This window comes from Tasmannia lanceolata, unplaced genomic scaffold, assembly GCF_043159265.1.
Source record: "Tasmannia lanceolata isolate RefF3 unplaced genomic scaffold, GAP_Taslan_0.1 ptg000037l, whole genome shotgun sequence".
NCBI lineage: Eukaryota > Viridiplantae > Streptophyta > Magnoliopsida > Canellales > Winteraceae > Tasmannia > Tasmannia lanceolata.
Window position 1 is genome coordinate 55,057,875 of NW_027518714.1, and position 14,111 is coordinate 55,071,985.

The window sequence follows — 14,111 nt, forward strand, 5'->3', positions numbered from 1 at the left end:
CGGGGGCCCATGCGAAGACATCTGCGTTTTCCTGAAGAAACTGGGTGAGGCCGCGCCGGGTGTCGTCGTCTAGAGAGGAGCCGATCTGAACCACCTTCTCATCATCATTTTTGCACAAGGGGATGGAGACGAGGTCCTCGGCTGACTGAGCTCTCTGAGCTTCGTCCCTCAGGTTGAGTAGCTCGATTGGCAATGACTCCGTCGCGTTTTTGCCCTTGAGTGCCATTGCATAACACTCCCTAGATTGCGGCTGGTCTCCCCTCACTTCCCCAACGCCGTTTGGCGTAATAAACATCATCTTCTGGTGATAAGCAGAAGCGACGGCGCGGATCAGGTTCTGGCCAGGCCGTCCTAAAATAGCGTTATAGACCGAAGTGGCCCTCACTACTAGAAAGTTGACCATGGCGAAGGCTTGGCAGGGTGGCTCTCCGACGATGACAGGAAGCTCGATTTGTACCTCAACCTTGACTACCTCTCCTGAGAAGCCAAAGAGATCTGAGTTCGTCGGCCTTAAGCGGTCGTCACCTATCATCATCCTTTCAAAGGCGTGATAGTATAAGGTGTCGGCGGAGCTCCCATTGTCTACCAGGACTTTCTTCAGCTCCCAGTTTGCGACGAGCATTGTTAGGACTAGGGCGTCGTCGTGTGGTAGTATCAGGCCGTCGAGATCCGCATCCGAGAATGAGATCTCATTCTTGGTCTTCATCTTCTTGCTGCATGCGTGCACGACATTGACTCGGCGTGCGTACGCTTTCCGAGCAGCGGATGAGGTGCCTCCAGCTGCCGGACCGCCCATGATTGTGCCAATGACTACCCTTGGTTGGGAACGGTGTGCCTCTGGTGGTGGACTAGGCGGCGGAGGAGATTGTCTTCGGGCTGGGGGCGGTTGAGACCGCCGAGGGCTTCGGCCCTGGGGACCTTTCTCCTTGGGGTCACTTCTGCGGGTGTCATCTCGGACATATTTTTTCAAGTAGCCCCTGCTGATCAACTGCTCGATCTCCTCCTTCAGCTGCCAGCAGTCGTCTGTATCATGGTCGTGGTCCCTGTGGAACCGGCAGTACTTCGACTTGTCTCTCCTGTTTCCCTTGGAGATCATTGGGATTGGCCACTTTATGAACTCTTCTCCGCTGATGGCAGCCCGTATATGTCTTCGAGAGGTGTTGAGAGGGGTGAAGTTTTCCTCCCTTTTCTGGGGGACTCGTCTCTCCTGCCAACCTTATCATCCCTGCGCTGCTTAGCGGGGTACCTGTCTTAATTCTTGTCATCAGAGGTTCTCCTCCGACTCGAGTCCAGAGCAGCCAGTGTCTCTTCCACTAATATGTATTCCTCTGCCCCGGCCATTAGGTCTGCTAGGGAGTGAGGATTCCGGTGGGCCACTGCTCTGCGGAAATCGTTTGATCTAGCACCTGCGAGAAGCGTGTTCGTAGCGGCCGAGGGGTCTAGATTTGGCACTTGGAGTGCCTCCCTGTTGAAGCGGCTGATGAAGGCTTTGAGAGGTTCGTTATCCTCCTGCCGCAAGGTCATCAGGGATGCAGTTGTTTTTCTTGGCCTGCGGCTGCTCATGAAGTGGCGGACCAGGTCTTCCCCGAAGTCGTCGAAGTTGCTGATGGAGTTCGGTCTGATCCTTGAGTACCACAAGGTTAGTTGCCAAAGGGTTTACTCAAAAACCCGGTATTGATTACTTTGACACATATGCACCTGTTGCTAGGATTTCTACCATTAGAGTGTTGATTGCCCTTGCTTCCATATACAAACTTCACATTCACCAGATGGATGTTAAAACTGCATTCTTAAATGGTGAACTTGATGAAGAAGTGTATATGGAACAACCTGAGGGATTTATTCTGCCAGGCCAAGAGCATAAAGTATATAAGCTTATCAAATCTTTGTATGGGCTTAAGCAAGCCCCTAAACAATGGCATGAAAGATTTGATAAAGTCTTAGTGTCAAATGGTTATAAGATACATCAATCAGATAAATGTATATACAGTAAATTTAAGGGTGGCAAAGGTGTTGTTATTTGTTTATATGTTGATGACATGTTAATTTTTAGTACTGATATTGAAAGCATTCAAAGTACTAAATTATTTCTTTCTCAAAACTTTGATATGAAAGATATGGGTGAAGCTGATGTGATTTTGGGTATTAGAATCATAAGACAGGATAATTGTCTTATTCTAACACAATCACATTATATTGAGAAAGTTCTCAAAAAGTTTAACCATTTTGAATGTTCACCCATTTCAACATCTTTTGACCCAAATATAAAGTTGTATCTTAATACTGGCAGGACTATTTCTCAACTAGGGTATGCTAGTGTAATTGGTAGTCTTATGTATGCTATGACTTGTACTAGGCCAGACATAGCATTAGCTGTAGGTAAACTTAGTAGGTTTACCAGTAATTCTAGTTCTTCTCATTGGAATGCAGTCTATAGAGTTTTAAAATATTTAAAGAAAACTATAGACTATGGTTTATGTTATAATGGATATCCAACTGTAATAGAAGGATACTCTAATGCTAGTTGGATAACTGAGCGAATAGACCATTTTTCAACCAGTGGGTGGATTTTCACCCTTGGTAGGGGAGCAGTCTCCTGGGCCTCTAAGAAACAGACATGCATAACAACTTCAACTATGGAAGCAGAGTTTATAGCTCTGGCAGCATGCTGTAAAGAGGCGGAATGGCTTCGGAATTTGTTATTGGAAATTCCGTTATGGTCTAAACCAATGCCATCGATTTATGTCCATTGTGATAGTCAGGCCACACTATCAAGGGCATATAATCATGTTTATAATGGTAAGTCCAGACATATAGGACTTAGACATAGTACTATAAGAGAGTTACTTATTAATGGAGTAGTAACTATTGATTTTGTGAGATCGAGCCAAAACTTGGCGGATCCATTTACTAAAGCTCTTGCAAGAGATCTGGTGTGTAAAACATCATTAGGGATGGGGTTAAAGCCATTAACCAATAGTCACCAATGATGGAACCTCAATTCAACACTTGAATAAACATCAAGTCTTGAGTTCAATGAGTCCAAATACATCATATGGAGTGATTGCAAGCACTATAATCTGTATTATTTGCCATCCCAAGGTAAAGTGCTTGGTACCTGTAATGTTTAAAAGGAGAAGGCTGAGTATTTAAACTCTTAATAGGCTTATAACATAGTGTTTGAGTGTTTTAGTTACAGGGGCACTCTTGATAAGCCTACCTATGTGAGTGTGGGAGTGGTGCCGCTTCCTATGAGACCTGGCTAGTCTTTAGAGCGCTCATGAAACCAAGATATAGACACAAGGCCAGTACATGTGTCGGTTTTAGAAATTGCCCAAAGAGGTGAAATCTTATGTGTGAGACGTATCCGGTTAACCAAATAGAATAGCTAGTTCAAAGATACGTCTACTATGCAATTCTGGTTAACTTTGATGTGTCCTCACTAAGTGAAGGTTCAAATCGAGAGATACCTTCATTTATGCATAAGATTTCCAAGCAATCTTAAGACAAGATTTTCTACTGTTGTTTCAATGGCACTTTATTCGGTTCGTCAAATGACCCAAGACTTTGTCAAACTCGAACGTTTCGACAAAGGAAATTTCAAGCGCTGGCAGAAGAAGTTGCACTTCATTTTGACATCACTCAAAGTGGTCCAGGTTCTCACTACTCTAAAGCCGTCAGCAAATGAAAATGAAACTTTGGCGGAGGCTCGTGCAAGGATGAAGTGGAAACAAGATGACTACATTTGCAAATGGCACATCCTAAATGCTATGTCAGATACACTATTTGACATATATCAAGGCATGGGATCAGCAAGTGAAATCTGGAATGCACTTGAAGCCAAATACTTGGCAGAAGATGCCAGTAGCAAGAAATTCACTGTGAGTCAATTTTTAAATTTTAAAATGGTAGATGATAAGTCTGTTATTAATAAATTACATGAAATACAACATGTAATTAAACAAATTCATTTGCAAGGCATCCTTCTTGATGATTCCTTCATTGTCCCGTCAATTATTGACAAACTTCCACCAAATTGGAAAGACTTTAGAAAAAGTCTAAAACACAAGAAAGATGAAATGTCTATTGAAGAGTTGGCTCAATGCCTCGGGATTGAGGAAGAGTCAAGAATCAGAGACAAGAAAGAAAATGAAACTGTATCCTCTAAGATCCATTTGGTGGAAAATGTCAAGAATTCAAACCAACAAGGAAAAGGCAATTGGAAGAGAAACAAACACCCTGAAAAGAAGACTAATAAGAATAAGAAAAGAAAGGGTGCTTGTTTCAACTGTGGCAAACCAGGCCATTACAAGAGTGAGTGCTGACTTCTTAAGGATAAGAAGTCGGGTGCACCAACAGACAAAGAAAATTTTGTCGCCATGATTTCAGAGGCAAATATGCTTGAAGATGGCAATGATTGGTGGATTGACTCTGGTGCGACGATGCATGTCTGTAAAGACAGGAACCTGTTTTCAACTTATGAAACAGTTGAAGATGGAAGCGTGTTATACATGGGAAATTCGTCGACAGCAGAAGTCAAAGGCAAGGGCAAGGTGGAACTTGAGTTCACATCCGGCAAGCGACTCACTCTAACCGATGTCTACCATGTACCAGAAGTTAGAAAGAACTTAGTGTTTGGAAGCATTCTCAACAAGAATGGCTTCAAACTTGTATTTGAATCTGACAAGTTCATTCTTTCTAAGGGGGGTACTTTTGTTGGGAAGGAATATATGTATGAAGGGATGTTCAAACTTAATATCAATAAAGTGAATGTCTTTGCTTATGTTTTGGATTCTTCTTTATCTTTATGGCATAATCGTTTAGGACATGTAAATACTAGAAAAATGAATGATATGGTTAAGTTAACCTTAATTCCTAAATATGAAAATGACTTAGTAGATAGATGTAAAACATGCATGCAAACCAAGATAATCACTAAGTCATTCCCTAAAGTAGATAGAACTTCTAACTTATTAGATTCAATACATAGTGATGTATGTGACATACATAGTGTTCCCACAAAGGGAGGTAAAAAGTACTTTGTTACATTTATTGATGATTATTCTAAGTACTGTTATGTTTATCTACTTAGTCATAAAGATGAGGTTTTAGAAAATTTTAAGATTTATAAAACTGAAGTCGAAAACCAATGTATAACAAGCATTAAATGTCTCAGATCAGATAGAGGTCAGAGGTGGTGAATATCACTTTCCTCATTTCTGTGAATCAGTAGGCATAGTCCATGAAACTTCTGCCCCTTATACACCACAACAAAATGGTGTAGCAGAAAGGAAGAATAGGACACTTACTGAAATTATTAATGCTATGCTTGTTAATTCTGGTTTAAATAAGAGTTTTTGGGGTGAAGCCTTACTTACGGCTTGTCACATTTTAGATAGAGTACCTAGTAAGAAATCTAATATAACCCCTTATGAATTGTGGAAGAAAAGAAAACCAAACTTAAGTTACCTTAAAGTTTGGGGTTGTAGATCTATAGTTAAAGTCCCTAAACCTATGTTAAGGAAATTAGGTGAAAAGGGTATTGAGTGTATCTTTTTGGGATATGCTAGTCACAGTAAGGCCTATAGGTTCTTAGTTATAGAACCTAATGATTTCATAGATGTCAATACCATAATTGAGTCTAGAGATGCCATTTTCTATGAAAATAGATTCACTTCAATTCCTAAGGAAATTGAACCTACAACTTCTGTAGATCATCCTTTAGAATCACAAACAGAAGTTGGTGAACCTAGTAAAATAAGAAGAAGTTCAAGAGATAGAAGGGATAAGAGTTTTGGCCCTAACTTTGTAACCTACCTGGTAGAAGGGACAAGAGAAAAACTCCAAGGTTCTGTCTTGTTAAACTTAAGCATAGAAAGTGACCCTCAAACCTATGGAGAAGCCATAAAGTCACAAGATACTACATTTTGGAAAGAAGCAATTAATGACGAAATGGATTCTATCATGGGTAATAAAACTTGGATTTTGGTTGATCTACCACCTGTGTCTAAACCTATAGGATGTAAATGGATCTTCAAGAAGAAGATCAAAGTAGATGGGACCATAGAAAAGTTTAAGGCAAGGTTAGTTGCCAAAGGGTTTACTCAAAAACCCGGTATTGATTACTTTGACACATATGCACCTGTTGCTAGGATTTCTACCATTAGAGTGTTAATTGCCCTTGCTTCCATATACAAACTTCACATTCACCAGATGGATGTTAAAACCGCATTCTTAAATGGTGAACTTGATGAAGAAGTGTATATGGAATAACCTGGGGGATTTATTCTGCCAGGCCAAGAGCATAAAGTATGTAAGCTTATCAAATCTTTGTATGGGCTTAAGCAAGCCCCTAAACAATGGCATGAAAGATTTGATAAAGTCTTAGTGTCAAATGGTTATAAGATATATCAATCAGATAAATGTATATACAGTAAATTTAAGGGTGGCAAAGGTGTTGTTATTTGTTTATATGTTGATGACATGTTAATTTTTAGTACTGATATTGAAAGCATTCAAAGTACTAAATTATTTCTTTCTCAAAACTTTGATATGAAAGATATGGGTGAAGCTGATGTGATTTTGGGTATTAGAATCATAAGACAGGATAATTGTCTTATTCTAACACAATCACATTATATTGAGAAAGTTCTCAAAAAGTTTAATCATTTTGAATGTTCACCCATTTCAACACCTTTTGACCCAAATATAAAGTTGTATCTTAATACTGGCAGGACTATTTCTCAACTAGGGTATGCTAGTGTAATTGGTAGTCTTATGTATGCTATGACTTGTACTAGGCCAGACATAGCATTAGCTGTAGGTAAACTTAGTAGGTTTACCAGTAATCCTAATTTTTCTCATTGGAATGCAGTCTATAGAGTTTTAAAATATTTAAAGAAAACTATAGACTATGGTTTATGTTATAGTGGATATCCAACTGTAATAGAAAAATACTCTGATGCTAGTTGGATAACTGAGCGAATAGACCATTTTTCAACCAGTGGGTGGATTTTCACCCTTGGTGGGGGAGCAGTCTCATGTGCCTCTAAGAAACAGACATGCATAACAACTTCAACTATGGAAGCAGAGTTTATAGCTCTGGCAGCATGCTGTAAAGAGGCGGAATGGCTTCGGAATTTGTTATTGGAAATTCCGTTATGGTCTAAACCAATGCCATCGATTTATGTCCATTGTGATAGTCAGGCCACACTATAAAGGGCATATAATCATGTTTATAATGGTAAGTCCAGACATATAGGACTTAGACATAGTGCTATAAGAGAGTTACTTACTAATGGAGTAGTAACTATTGATTTTGTGAGATCGAGCCAAAACTTGGCTGATCCATTCACTAAAGCTCTTGCAAGAGATCTGGTGTGTAAAACATCATTAGGGATGGGGTTAAAGCCATTAACCAATAGTCACCAATGATGGAACCTCAACTCAACACTTGAATAAACATCAAGTCTTGAGTTCAATGAGTCCAAGTACATCACATGGAGTGATTGCAAGCACTATAATCTGTATTATTTGCCATCCCAAGGTAAAGTGCTTGGTACTGTAATGTTTAAAAGGAGAAGGCTGAGTATTTAAACTCTTAATAGGCTTATAACATAGTGTTGGAGTGTTTTAGTTACAGGGGCACTCTTGATAAGCCTACCTATGTGAGTGTGGGAGTGGTGGCGCTTCCTATGAGACCTGGCTAGTCTCTAGAGCGCTCATGAAACCAAGATATAGACACAAGGCCAATACATGTGTCGGTTTTAGAAATTGCCCAAAGAGGTGAAATCTTATGTGTGAGACGTATCCGGTTAACCAAATAGAATAGCTAGTTCAAAGATACGTCTACTATGCAATTCTGGTTAACTTTGATGTGTCCTCACTAAGTGAAGGTTCAAATCGAGAGATACCTTCATTTATGCATAAGATTTCCAAGCCTGATTAGAAAATTTTCTTTGATTTTGAAAATGATGGGGGATTGTTAGTGATTTTGGATTTTCAAAATCATATGTTTTGCATATTTTAGTGTTTTGGAAAATGTTTTATCAAAAGCGTTTGGGAAAAAGAAAATATTTTCTTGGAAAGATTTGCTTTTACAAAAGGATGTAGAAGTGTAGTTGAAAAGATAGTCCTGTAACGGATGAGAGAAAAGAAAGAGAAGAGCTTATAAAGCACTACACTTTTCTATTACTTGTTTGATTGCACATTGGGTTGAACCCATGGTTGGACCCGCGGGACGGTGCAACGCACCGTTCGCACACGCGCACGCGCGCACGCGGCGTGGGCAATAGGGCGCTTTATTGGCGCTTTTTTAGGCGCACTTTGCACTTCGCACGTATGCAACGTCGCGAGGAGCGATTGGAGCCTTTAATTTTTCCAGATTTGATCTGCACCGTTGGATCAAGATGAAGGTGGACCGGTTGGGTTGGGCTTCGGTTCGGGCCTAACGGTTGGCCCAACGAGCCCATAACTCCAACGGTCAAAGGGTGTGATCAAATGGGTTGTGTCCCTTCCCCCAACGGTCAAGTGCCAAGGGGGTGCGATCCACACTATAGATGGTTGATCTATCGATGACTGGGTTGGAGAGAGGTTTTACTCAAACCAACAATCACATCTAGGATCGATCAGGACCGTTCAATATCAATGGGTGCGATATAACGGTCAGATTTCAAACATTCTGAAAAGGTGCCCTGTAGAGGTGTTTTTCACACTGAAAAGACATCAGGTGGTCTATAAAATGTGCAGAATTCGGTCATTTCAGAGAGAAATCGAATTGGCAATTCTGACAGACTTTACACTCTCTTCTACACTCCTACAAAAATCCCCAAGTATTTCTACATACTGTTTTTCTTTTGTTTACTGTTCTAGACTGTTTTTCTGCAGAAACAGAATCTAGAGATTTCTCTAAGGCTTGAAATTTCAGAAGGGCATTTCGGGTTTGATTCCGCTAGTGCTACGCGTCATCAAACATTACTAAGGCTTCCCTACTAGGCTTCATTGTATCTTGGAGGCAATTCGTGGATCCCCTTTGCACACTACTAGTGGGGGCGAATCTTGTCTTAAGGAAAGTGATATCACGCCTTGAAGCAACAAGTTTATGTTTTCTATCATCAACAGTACCCTCAACAAGTTTTTCCAACAATTTATCACGCCTTGAAGCAACAAGTTTCTGTTTCTATCATCAACAGTACCCTCAACAAGTTTTTCCAACATTTTCTACAGTTATGCTTAAGCCTCGCATCCCCTCTTGTGCTGACTTCATTCCCTTATTACAAAGTCATGAGATACGTAATAAAAACCATCAAAGTGATCTTACAAATCACTCGATGGCCTTCTAAGGTCAAAAAGTTGGAGGAAATAAGAACAACAATAATAAGAAATGGGGACAGCAATCATTCACATCAAAGGGCAAGGGCTTTCCTCAAAATGGAAATCCCCAATATCGTGAAAATCAGAACCTTGGACGAAATAATACTCAACAAGGTACTAATCTCCAATTCCAAAATCGAGGAAGTGGAAATGTTGTTGTATGCCAGATTTGCAGGAAGAAGGGGCATGAAGCTCTGGAATGTTGGGGCAGATTTGATAACAGTTTTCAGTCAGAGAATATTCCAAAAGCCTTGGCTGCAATGCAACTCTCTGAATCACAAGACAATGAGTGGTTCCCTGATACAGGATCCAACTCACATATAACGGAAAAGCCAGGTAATCTCACCAACTTAACCCCATATAGAGGTTCTGATTCAGTCATGGTAGGAAATGGAAATCGTTTGCGTATCTCCCATATTGGTGAGGGAAAAATAGTCAATGGTAATACTATCATTCCCTTAAAAGAAGTATTACTTGTTCCAGATATTAAGAAAAGTTTGCTTTCGGTATCTCAGCTAACGACTGACTATCCTTGTTTCTTTGAATTTGATGGAAATGGTTTTAAAATAAAGGATCAGAGGACAAGGCGAATATTGGCATCAGGGAGTAAACAATGACAATTGTACGCACTTGACTCCGGAGTGGAGGCACACTTTTCACAACAGTTTCAAAATGCGGCTGAAGACGTATGGCATATGAGACTTGGCCATCCACATAATGGAGTTTTGCATTTTCTTAAGAATAATGTCTTTATTTCTGTTATTGGTAAAACATTGGATTTATGCACTAGTTGCCAGCTCAGTAAAAGTGTTAAATTTCCTTTCTTTGCATCTCATAATCGATCTACTAAGCGATTGGATAAAATACATTGTGATCTTTGGGGACCTGCCCGGTTAGCTCGGTGCAAAAGTTTAGATATTATGCTTTGTTTGTAGATGATTACTCTCGCTACAGTTGGTTCTACCCTTTAAAATGAAAATAAGAACTATTCAGATGTTTAGTGATTTTTCAAAACATGGTTGAACGACAGCTGGATAGGAAAATTAAAAATATTCAATCCGACGTTGGAGGAGAGTTTTTCAAAAAAGAGTTTCTTGATCACTTAGCTGAAAGAGGAATTGTTCATCAATCCTCTTTGTCCTGGTACACCTGAACAAAATAGCATAGCAGAGCGAAAGCATAGACATATAGTTGAACTTGGTCTTGCTATGCTCTATCAATCTGGCGTCCTGATGGGGTCCGGACTCAGCACTGAGGGAATCCGGACTCAGCACTGATGGGCCCGAACTCAGCATCCAATTGGCTGCAGGCACGTGGCCCTCACAAGGACCGTTGGAAGGCCAACACCTGTCCCCACTAGGTGTGACACGTGGACCAATCAGGGACTTCCACCTGCCCTCCTTAGGTATGAGACCTGGTCCATACAGAGCCCACCACCTGTCTTGGACAGGTGGCTCAGAACTACCACCTGTCCTAGACAGGTGGCTCAGAATCACTATAAATAGCCTTCACTTGTACTAAGGTGAGGGTCCTGAAATCTGATAATCAAAACTCTAAGCTTTTGCTCTGACATTGCTCTGCACTCCTGCTCATACTGACTTGAGTGTCGAAGCGCCCGTCCGGAGTATCACTCCGGGTTGGTCCTTTGACCCTTTTCTTTCTTGTCTGTACCCTTGTGCAGCGCAGGACTCAACTAGCCCTTCAGTCGTGACTTGTTAGCTCGGACCATCCAGCCCTACCATAACCTGTTACCGATTTTAGGCCTAACAGATTTGGCGCCATCCGTGGGACGGCCGCAACAAAAAGCTGTTCGACATCTTACTCAAGAAACAATGGTAGGACAGACCGGCAAGCGAGCACCTCCGACTTCTCGGGCTACCCGGGCTACGGCCCCCCGCGAAGGGCGAAGTGAGCGACTGGCCTCGCAGGTAGAGGTCGGGGCGGCCGTGGAGCGGACTTCGCCTCACTTGGACCACTCAGACCCTACCCCGACCCCGAGGGAGATGCGAGCCCTTTTTCAAGAAATGACTGCTGTAGTTGCGCAGTTCAGGAACGCGGCCCCTGCACTCCAGCAACACCCAGTCGAGGTTTCTCGACCCGTTCAGAGGGGAGAGAGCTCCCGCAGAGAACGCGCGTCTCCACCCCGGGACCAGACTCGTCACTCCACAAGAAGAGACCACCGCTCGCGGGACAGGAACGTGCGCCCCGAGCCTCGTCAGCATCACCGGTCACGATCTCCCTCCGTGCAGAAGCGTGGCAGCAAGAGAGACCCCATGCACGGAGAGGGATCGCGGCACCGGCGAAGGAGTCCGCTCAGCCAGTCTGGATCTGCAATGAGCCCATCAGCCATAAGGAGCAGACCTGCCCGTCAGGCCGAGCAGAGGGATGATCCAATGTTACTGAGGATCCAGAAGATCGACAATAGAATCGAAGAGCTGGCCAGAGATCATGGCCGCCCTGCTTCGAGGATCTTCAGTAGCAATCCTCCTTTCACAGACAGAGTACTCGGTGCGGCAGTCCCCATGGGCTTCAAGATGCCGCAGATCCCGGAATACGATGGGACCACCGACCCCGTGGATCATCTGCAGACTTTCAGAACCACGATGCTTCTCCACGGGGCGTCGGACGGGTTCCTTTGCAGGGCACTCCCCACCACATTAACTGGAGCCGCAAGAGACTGGTACTCGCGGCTGAAGCCCAAGTCTGTGGACAATTTCGACAACTTCGGGGATGACCTGGCCCGACATTTCATGAGCAGTAGAAGACCTCGAAAGACAACAGCTTCACTGATGGCCCTGAGACAGGAAGACGGTGAGGCCTTAAAAGCGTTCGTTGGCCGGTTCAACAGGGAGGCCCTGCAGGTACCCAACCTGGATCCCTCCGCGGCAACGAATGCTCTTCTGGCCGGAGCCCGGTCCACTGACTTCAGAAGAGCAGTTGCCCGGCGCAATCCGCAGTCCCTGGCAGATCTGATGACCGGGGCGGAAGAGTACATTTCCGTCGAGGAAACTCTCGCCGCCCTGGATTCCGTCAGCAAGAGAAGACCAGAGGAGAAGAACCCTGCCAAGCAACGTAGGGACGATAGACCTCAGAGGAAGGAGAGCAGCCCGCCCCGGAAGGAAAGGAGCTCCCCCCGGCCCCGAAAGGAGAGGAGCCCCCCGACGAGGGAGCGCTACACCCCGCTCACCGCATCCAGGGCCCAAATCTTGGCAGCCATTCGGAAGGAAGACTTCATCCGATGGCCGAAGAAGCAGACAACGGAGGCGGGCACGCAAGATATGTCCAGATATTGCCGATTCCATAAGAGTCACGGCCATGACACCAATGCATGCATTCATCTCAAGGAGGAGATCGAGTAGCTGATAAGCAGAGGGTACCTCGGAAGGTACTTAAAAAATAATGACAACAGAAGGGAGCGCCAGGACAACCCGAGGCCCAGAGATAGAAGCCCCCGAGACGCCCAACCTCTGGGCGACCGCATCCAAGCTCCTGCCCCGGCCATTCCCCCTCCTCAGGTACCTCAACCTCAACCTCAACCTCATGGTGTTATTGGTACCATTTCAGGAGGGCCGACCGCGGGAGGAACCTCTTCATCGGCCCGCAGGACTTATGCCCGGCAGGTCAACGTCGTCCATGCCTGCAGTAAGAAAGCCAAGCCGGAAAACGAGATATCCTTTTCAGAAGCAGATCTTGACGGCCTGATCCTCCCGCATGATGATGCCCTGGTCGTCACCATGCTAGTGGCGAACTGGGAAATGAAGAAGATCCTGGTCGACAATGGGAGCTCCGCCGACATCCTCTACTACCACGCCTTCGAGCAGATGCTGATCGGAGCTGACCGTCTGAAGCCGGCCAACTCTGATCTGTTCGGGTTCTCAGGAGAAGTTGTCAAGGTCGAAGGGCAGATTGAGCTTCCAGTTCTTATCGGGGAGCCGCCCTGCCAGTCCTTCGCCATGGTGACCTTCCTGGTGGTGAAGGCCAAGTCAGCCTATAATGCCATTCTAGGATGCCCTGGCCAGAACCTCCTCCGAGCTATTCCCTCCGCTTATCATCAGAAGATGAAGTTCATTACGCCAGGAGGCGTAGGTGAAGTCAGAGGGGATCAGCCCCAATCAAGACGGTGCTATGCGGCGGCGCTGAGAGGGAAGAATGCGTCTGAGTCTTTGTCAATCGAGCTGTACGATCTGAGAGACGAAGCGCAGATCACAGTCAACGAGCCCGCAGAGGACCTCATCTCTATTCAATTGAACAACGATGACGAACAGAGGGTTGTCCAGATCGGCTCTGCCCTGCCGGAGGCCGCGCAGCAGGATCTCGCTCAGTTCCTCAGAGCCAATGCAGATGTCTTTGCCTGGACTCCTTCAGACATGCCCGGCATCGACCCGTCGATTAGCACCCATGAGCTCGGTGTCGATCAGACCTGCAAGCCCGTGAAGCAGAAGCGGAGACACTTTGCACCTGAGAGGCGGAGAGCCATCAGAGAAGAGGTGGAGAGGCTTTTGAAGGCTGATTTCGTCCGCGAGATCCAGTACCCGGACTGGCTCGCGAATGTGGTGATGGTAAAAAAGTCCAATGGGAAGTGGAGGACCTGTATAGACTTCACAGACCTGAATAAGGCCTGCCCAAAGGACAGCTACCCACTCCCAAAAATAGATAAGCTCATTGACGCTACTGCAGGTCACGAGCTGCTCAGTTTCATGGATGCTTTCTCAGGATACAATCAGATCAGAATGTACGAG

At 44.3% G+C, this 14,111-nt stretch overlaps 1 long non-coding RNA gene across 1 annotated transcript; it reads left to right on the top strand.

Moving 5' to 3' along the window:
* Positions 1–9,219: 9,219 nt before the first annotated feature.
* LOC143862573 (uncharacterized) lies at positions 9,220–10,196 on the top strand. The gene is made up of 2 exons (XR_013240363.1): positions 9,220–9,708; positions 9,945–10,196. It is a non-coding gene; the product is annotated as an uncharacterized LOC143862573 (long non-coding RNA).
* The last annotated feature ends 3,915 nt before the right edge of the window (positions 10,197–14,111 follow it).